Genomic DNA, 8,220 nt, shown 5'->3' with positions numbered 1-8,220 from the left:
TTACTATCAAAAAATGTTACGACACACCCCCGATACACCATATCCACCATTAATGAATCACCCTCTGGGTAGAAACACTAATAGTCGTAATAAGGGACTCACAAACATGATCAGTACCTATAGCAAAATAGGTGGACACATAAGAGTAGGTCGACCCACGTTTTCTAGAGTAATGATAGACTAGGACGGTACCTTTGATCACTACATCTGACGCCTCTACATTAGATATACGTTGTATAGAATAAAATTGTCTTTGATCACCACTAGTCTTAAAGCAACCATGAGAACTACCTCAAACTTCACACTTGGTACCCTTGGTACCACCTTTAGAACCATATGGAGTACTTCATACAACTAGATCTTGCATAGAATGAGTAACATAGGTTCCTGACTGAATAGTAGAAGGAACACATTTGGGGCAATTTATTGCCTTCTGTCCAAACACCTGCATGAGTGATTGTTTACACACATTTTAGTCTTACTTAGTTTAATAGTTAATGACCGCAATTCCTAATTATTTCCTATTTTAATTATATTTTTATAATTTGCAGCTATGAACGTTAAGCAAAAATGCAAGGATGAATGTTTGAAATAATGGCCACAACATGAAAACAACTATATAACCCACATTGATGATCGCCTACCATGAAAGATGGATCGCCCAATTGGCACGACCTTGCCAAAATTGACAATTCATAACACTTGAATTAATTGAGGTAGGTTGGTGAACATAAAAAGGAATGTCGACTCTCTGAATGCAAGAAATGAACTTGTTGACAATCATCAAAGGTGACAGCTCTTGGAGAAAAATGGAAGGCATACAAGGAGAACAACAGTGGCACTCAGTGATTCGCCGAATGAGAAAGGTAGACTCTAACGAGCTCATCGATTGAGTTTCGAACACTTGAAGCTTAAATCAAGAGAAAGGGGAGCTAAGGAGCAAATCCCGATCCACTGAATGTGCTTTGTGAGATCGACAAATATCGCTGAAATGGTCACGCATCGAATTTCGGACCAAGTTTTATGGAACTGTAAATACACCAAAGTAGAGATAAAGAAGGGTTGTGAATCTTTTAGAGATACCAGTCGAATCACTTTTTCTCTAGAGTTTTTGAGAGAGAAACACTTTACTTTTTGAAGAACACTTTTAGTTTGGGGGTTTTAAACTTTGCTCTTGAATTGACAATTTGAAGTTTATTTTATAGTGGGAATTGCTTATAATTGCTTAATTTCATTTTATCCATGGTTGCTTTCATGAAAGATTTAATTTCTTTGTACATTGTGATGGATGACCAAAGTTTTAGCGTGCATGATGGGGATGGGTGTTTCTTTAATGTAGTGGATATTGTGTTATGCTATATTTTACTGTTGTTCGTACATTTATTTGGGCTAATTAGCATGGAGTAAATTTATGGGTTATGGTTCTAAACTTAATTCCTACTTGTGATCTACGATTTATGCTCGAAAGAGATTGATTGGAGTAGGTAATTAGTTTGATACTTTAAAGTTAGTTTTGATGTCTTTAATTAGCTTGAAAAAAGAGATTATGGGTTGGGTATATTTTACTTATTTTTGCAGCAATATAGTGAATAGTGTAACGTATTGGAATATTTTATTATGCACATTGATGAGCCAAAAGGAGATTCTATGAACTTATACTGTGAGATTGAAAGAAGATTAGTGTCATTGGAGATGACCCAACCTATCCATGAGTGTCTAGACTTAGACCAAAACAATAACCCCTATGTGCTTCGATTTAAAATCCCCACACCTCTTGATAACTTTTAAATTATTAGAATTTCTAAAATCATTGTTTACTTTGTGACTATTTCTAACAAAACCCTTTACATAAATCTAGAGGAATTATCTACCCATTGTTCTTATTGCTACAAATGAATTGATTTACATTCTAGGTTCCTTAAAGATTTTTTTTTGCGCTATATAACTCTCTATGGGATTCGACCCCGAATATTAGTTGGATATTTTTATTGACTACAACAACTAACTCTTTTGATTTATTTAGAGAGTAGTTTAACTGTTATAAAAAATGGTACTACTGCCTGAGAGTGATGTCTAAGAATTCCATTTGATAAATAATTTTGTAAATTTGTTTAGTTGTTGTCACGACCTAGGGGTACCCCCTAGATGTAACAAGGCGCATAGAACCTCGAAAGGTACCATGTAATCCACTTAGCATATCATAATATAGGCATAGAACAATAAAGAGTAAAAATGCATTTCAAGTCCAAAATTTCGATAAAGGAAGGTGGAAGACTAGACTTGTCTCAACATTGCCATCTATTACAATAATTTTAAAGAAATAGGGTCACAACCCATACATCATAGTCCAAAAAGATAATACAAGGAAAGAACTACAAAGAGATAACATCCGTCCTCAAATCATGAGGACTCACCAACAAGCTAGGAGAATAAGCAAATCCAAACTTTAGCCAAAATGATGACCACCTTGAGAACCAAACCCTACACATGGGGAAAATGTAGGAAAAGTAGTAAGTATGATATCCATGCATAAAAACCATGAAAACATGCTAAAAGGTACATTTTAGTTGAATGCATGCAATTTACAAAGTTAAAACATCATTATGAAGATAGTTGTAACACTCCGGAATTTAGTAGGCAAAAAAATTAGAGCTAAACGTTTGAGGGTTAGAGTAATGGAGATGACCTAAGGCCAATGGTAAAGGGGAAAGGGCAAAGTCAAGGGACAATGTTGCTCAGGCCTTGCCAAGGCACTGTCCCACCTCCAGTAGGGCCTTCATGACCTGTGGTGGCCACCATGCCTCTTGGTGCCACTCGTGGAGGGCTAGGCAGTAGATTCCCCAAAGGCTGCCCAAGAGTGCTCCTCTTCACGAGCCACTTCACGGCTCGTGGAGAAGACCACAACGCATGGGAATGCTCGTGGAAGGGAGTTAGGGGTGCGAGGGAGTTAGAGAAAAGTGTCTATGAGATGGACCACTGCTTCAAGGTCCATGAGAGGGACCACAACTCGTAGCCTTCACCACGACTCGTGGAGCCCTTCGTGAAGATGCCTTGGGCGTGTGAGCTAAGGGAACATGTTTATTGAGCCACTACCTCAAGACCACGGAAAGTACCAAGGCTCGTGGTCATGATCATGGCTCGTGGAGGCCCACATGGTCCCCGGCAGCTCACTTAAAAGTGAGGGGTATTTTGGGTATTTCCTTTTTAAGCTATATCAAAGTGAAGTCGGTTTGCCTTATTTTTATACACCTATATAAGTATTTTAATATCAAAATACACCCATTCACTTCATTATTTCCCAAAACCCTAATCACAACCCAAAAGAGTTCATCTTCAACAAAATTTCTCTCTTTAGAATTTCAAGGAAGAAAAAGAAGTAAGTTGGAGCTAGGGTTCAAGAAGCTAGGTATTTCTTCACAAATTCGTGGGAATTATTCACCAAGGTATGGTATTTCTTCATCCATGAATAGTTTCCATCCATGGAGTCCCTCCGAACTCAATTTCAAAGTTAGAAATTTCCCCAAAAAGCTAGGGTTTGAATCAAAGTCATGGGTTTCCTTCAAAAACTATTTCAATGATTTAATTACTTCATATTATGATTGAATTGATGATTTATGATGGTTTTTATGTTGAAACACCCAAGAACTCATGAAATCACTATTTCCCCGATTATGACCTTATGATGTGGGTTTATATATTATAGAAGGATGATATGAAATTATGCTTGGGGATAGGTAGGCAACTTGAATTATGTTATTTTCCATGCCTATTGTAGTAATTCTAGATGTGCTGAAAGAAATATGATCTATCGTCCTTGAAGGACAAAGTATGAGATTTATGTATATGCTCTAAGAATACTATGAGAGTGAAGTGTGCATAATTACGTTGATGCTGTTGTGTTGATTGAAAGGCTATTCACATGAACACATAAAAAGGTTTTCTCACATAATGGGGATTCGAGGGTGAAAGGCATTTGTCACCTAAATGAATCTAATGTTGTATGTAGACATGGACGGTGAAAGGCTATTCTCACGGATGATCTAATGAGCTATTCTAATGAAATAAGTCATGACTTAATATGTAATCCATGGAAATTATGCTTAGCACCGAGTGGACAATGAGTATGAAATGAAAGCCTTCTCGTTAAGAAAGACCGAGTTTCTAGAAATAATCTCATGAGATGGAAGCTCTCCCATTAAGAAAGGTCAGGTTTCTAGTAACAATCTCCTTATCCCATAAACTATATGCCCCCATAGGTATTTAGCTAGTGGATCCACCTAAAATCTAATATGATGTTGGTCTTACCTTAGGCAAGTAGGAAAACCCTTTTCGGTGTGGGTAACATCGGATTCCATGTTAAGCTCACATGGTCTATGTCGGTTAAGGCTTATTCCCACTATGAACAAAAAGATGAATTATGAACTGTGGTTGCTCAAGAAGCTTTACTTATCATGGGTAGGATTATGGGTTCTTATTAACATAGACCGAATGACATCCTTTTGTATGCAAATGTTACATAAGGGCAAGTAAAAGTGGTTTTCTCTTGGTCTTCCGGCGCAATAGAGATTTGAATGTAACCAGAGTACCCATCAAAAAAACAATACCATCCTCTTTCTGATAACCGGTCAAGCATCTGGTCCATAAAAGACATTGGAAAATGGTCTTTCTCCCGCTATGAGTTAAGCTTTCGATAGTCCATGCATACTCACCCACTCACTAGTCTTGTCGGCACAAGTTCTCTTTTTGCATTTGGGACTACGGTTATACCTCCTTTTTTCGGTACACATTTGACCAGACTTACTCACTTACTATCTATAATAAGGTAGATCACTCCCGCTTCTAGCCACTTGATGGTCTCCTTTTTCACAACCTCTTGCATTGGAGGGTTCAATCTCCGTTTATGCTCCACACTAGGTTTACATTCACTGTCGAGCCGAATCTTTTCAGTACAAATGCTACGAGGAATTCCTACTATATCGGTTATTGTCCAGCCAATAGCTTTTATATGATTCTGCAGTACTTTAATGAGAAATTTCACCTGCCTTTCAAGTAAATCGGCTGCGATAATCACTGGTAAAGTATTATTGGCTCCTAAGAAGGCATATTTGAGATGAGAGGGTAGGGCTTTTAACTCCAGATTCGATGGTTCTTCTTTTGATGGCTTTGCAGGAGGGCTTTCTCTATGTTTCAGGTCGATATCCAACTTGATTGAATTCCTTCAATATACTCCTAACCCTGATAAGGCAGCTACCACTTCCTCATAACCTTGAACTTCAGATTCATCATAATTGCCAAATACATATTCAAGGGGTTTATTCTTGCGCATTAAATGGCTAACATTTGCCACTGCCTCATCTATAACATCCTCAGTACACACCACGTGGATATTACTTGGTTGCTTCATGGATTTATAGATGTTGAAGTCCACCTCATCATTTTTCACATGGAGATTCAATTTCCCACTTTCGACATCCACCAATGCTTTCCCGGTAGCTAAGAATGGCCTTCCCAAAATAATGGGGAATTCAACATCGATATCATAATCTAGAATCACAAAATCATCCAGAAAAATGAACCAATCTACTTTTACTAATATGTCAATGTCATAGAGTATTCCCACTAGGTGCTTGATTGATCGATCAGTCATAAGGAGTCTCATTGTGGTTGACTTTGGTTCACCCAAACCAAGTTGCTTTTATATTGCATAGGGCATCAAGTTAATGCTTGCTTCTAAATCGCACAAAGCTTTAGTGAATTGGAGCATGCCAATTGTGCACGGGATTGTGAATGCCCCAGGATCTTCTCTCTCAGTGATTGACTCATTTATCATAATTGCATTGCAACTATGGGGCACCTCAATCGTTTCACAGTCCAAGCTCCTTTTCTTTGTAACCAGCTCATTCATGAATTTTGCGTATCCCGACATTTCCGACAATGATTCCACCAGATGAAGCTTAATTGATAAGTTCTTGAATACTGACAATTGTTTTTTGAACTTCTCATCTTCCTTCTTCTTTTTCAAATGTTAGGGAAATGGTGGAGGTATCTTGGGTAAAGGGTGCATGAATTTTGGAACTTGCACTTGTTGCTTCGCTTCCTCCTGTGGTTCTTTGGTAGGGTTTTGTCGAATTGGTAATTGTTGTTCCTCCACACCTTGGCTCTCTTCATGCTTTTGAGGATCCTCATCTTCCATCACATTCCCTATTGCCACCTCAGCGCTATGGGTAACTACAACTAGCTCGATTTCAATACCTTTCATCGGTGTTTTGGACGTTAATTGAGCCGATAATAGACTCAATTTATCTTCTAGAATTTTGATGGCATCAACATGAGAATTCACTTTACTGTTCAATGATGAAAGTAATATTTCTTCCCATTTAGGAAATCATTAGAGCCCTCAATTTTATCGAGTATGCGTGATAACAAATTATTTACCCAAGGACTACCTGCACTCCCTTTAGATTTCGGGCTTTTACTCTAGTCAGTATGGTCCTCCTCATGATCATCCTGCTCAGCCTAATCTTGCCAATATCTCCTTGGTTATTCACCCCTATAATAGTTCCAACCTTGATTTCTGTCCCGTTGTTGATGTTGTGGGTGGAAACCCTCCTCATATCTTTTGGAGTTCCAAACTTGAGTCTCCCCCAGTCTTGAGTAACTGGAAGAAGAACCCTCCTCACTTGAAATACTCCATGTGTCCCCTTCATATGTTCTTGTAGAATTTCCATTTGAGACAACATCTTTCAGTTGTTTTTGTCCCTTTTCGTTTCTTTATCGATTTATTCTTGTGTTAATCACAAGGGAAGTGGGGAAACTTGATCATCCTTGGTGTACCATGCCTGGTTTACTTTAGTCATTCCATCTAGGAGAATTGAGGTTACTTCAAATGATTGTAACGTTATTCCTCCTTGCACCAATTGATCAGCTATCCCTTTATTAACCGAGTCCAGACTATGGTACAAGTATTGGAGTAACAATTCACCTAACAACCAAGCGTTAGGCACTTACACAAACATCTCTTGAACCTTGTCCATGATTTTTGAATTGGTTCACCCTCCTTTTGCTTGAAATTATATATGTCGTCTCTCAGTTTCATCATTCTTGATGGTGGAAAGAATCTTTCGTGAAATGCGATATCCAGCTCCTCCCATGATTTGATGGAGTTGTTTGGAAGCTCGACCAACCATTTAGTAGCTCCCCCAGTCAATGATAATGGAAATAAGTGAAGCCTTATGGATTCTTGAGATAGATTCTTGAACGATAAAGGGGTGCACACTTCCACAAAGCTTCTTACATGTTCGTACAAATCTTCATGCTCTGGCCCTGCAAATAAACCTCTTGAATGTATGAGTTGGAGTGTTGCGCTAGTAACTCCGAATATTTCATTTCCGTCAGCTTGTGGCATGCAAATTGCACTCACCTCGCCCACGTGGGCAGGGGTATAAACACTATTAACATCATCGATGTCGTCTCAATGAAAAGCATCACACTTTGGGTGACCGTTTGACAGCTATTCTCCCCGTTTGCACTCATATGTCCTATTGTGACACACAAATACTCAAAGCAAAACTAAAGATTAAGTGAGTAAACGACAACTAAGAAGAACAAAAATTCTCAAATAATACCACTCCCCAACAACGGCGCCATTTTGATGTTTGCATAATCAAGACACAACTTCTAATGCAAGTGTCTATGATCGTACAATAGTTTAGTAACCCAATCAAGGGTTCGGATCGTTCCCAAGAGAGTGGTTTTAAGAATTAGTAGAAAAATAAAATTTAGTTTTAAGTAGTCTTAGCTAAAGACATTAACGAGTAAAAAAATTGTAAATTAAACAGGGACACAAGAGTATCAATTAACAATGAGGGGTTTTGTCAGAAGTAAGGTAAAAATAGCAAAATAAACATAGGTTTCTAAGTAATGAGAGGGGATCCGTGGGATGTGACGGGAATACGGGTTAAGCTAGATTATTGGCTACATGCTTTCGATAGAAGATTCATAGAGTAATTGTGGCTAGGCAAGACGTTAATGGGGAAAAGCTCTCTCTCGAGCAACTTACCCTGTATCAAATGCGTTCCTCTCAAACACCCACTTGCCGCATGAAGACCATCTTACGCCTTTACCCACTCACTCTCTTGAGTTGAGTGTGTGGACATGGGACTAGGGTTCACTCTCTCGAGCTGAACATCATGTCGACCCACTCACACTAGCCATCAATCT

This window comes from Solanum verrucosum, unplaced genomic scaffold (genome assembly GCF_900185275.1).
Source record: "Solanum verrucosum unplaced genomic scaffold, falcon-dt-bn FXZP01000131.1, whole genome shotgun sequence".
Classification (NCBI taxonomy): Eukaryota; Viridiplantae; Streptophyta; class Magnoliopsida; order Solanales; family Solanaceae; genus Solanum; species Solanum verrucosum.
The sequence above is the reverse complement of the archived record's forward strand: the minus strand, read 5'-3'. Positions refer to the sequence as shown.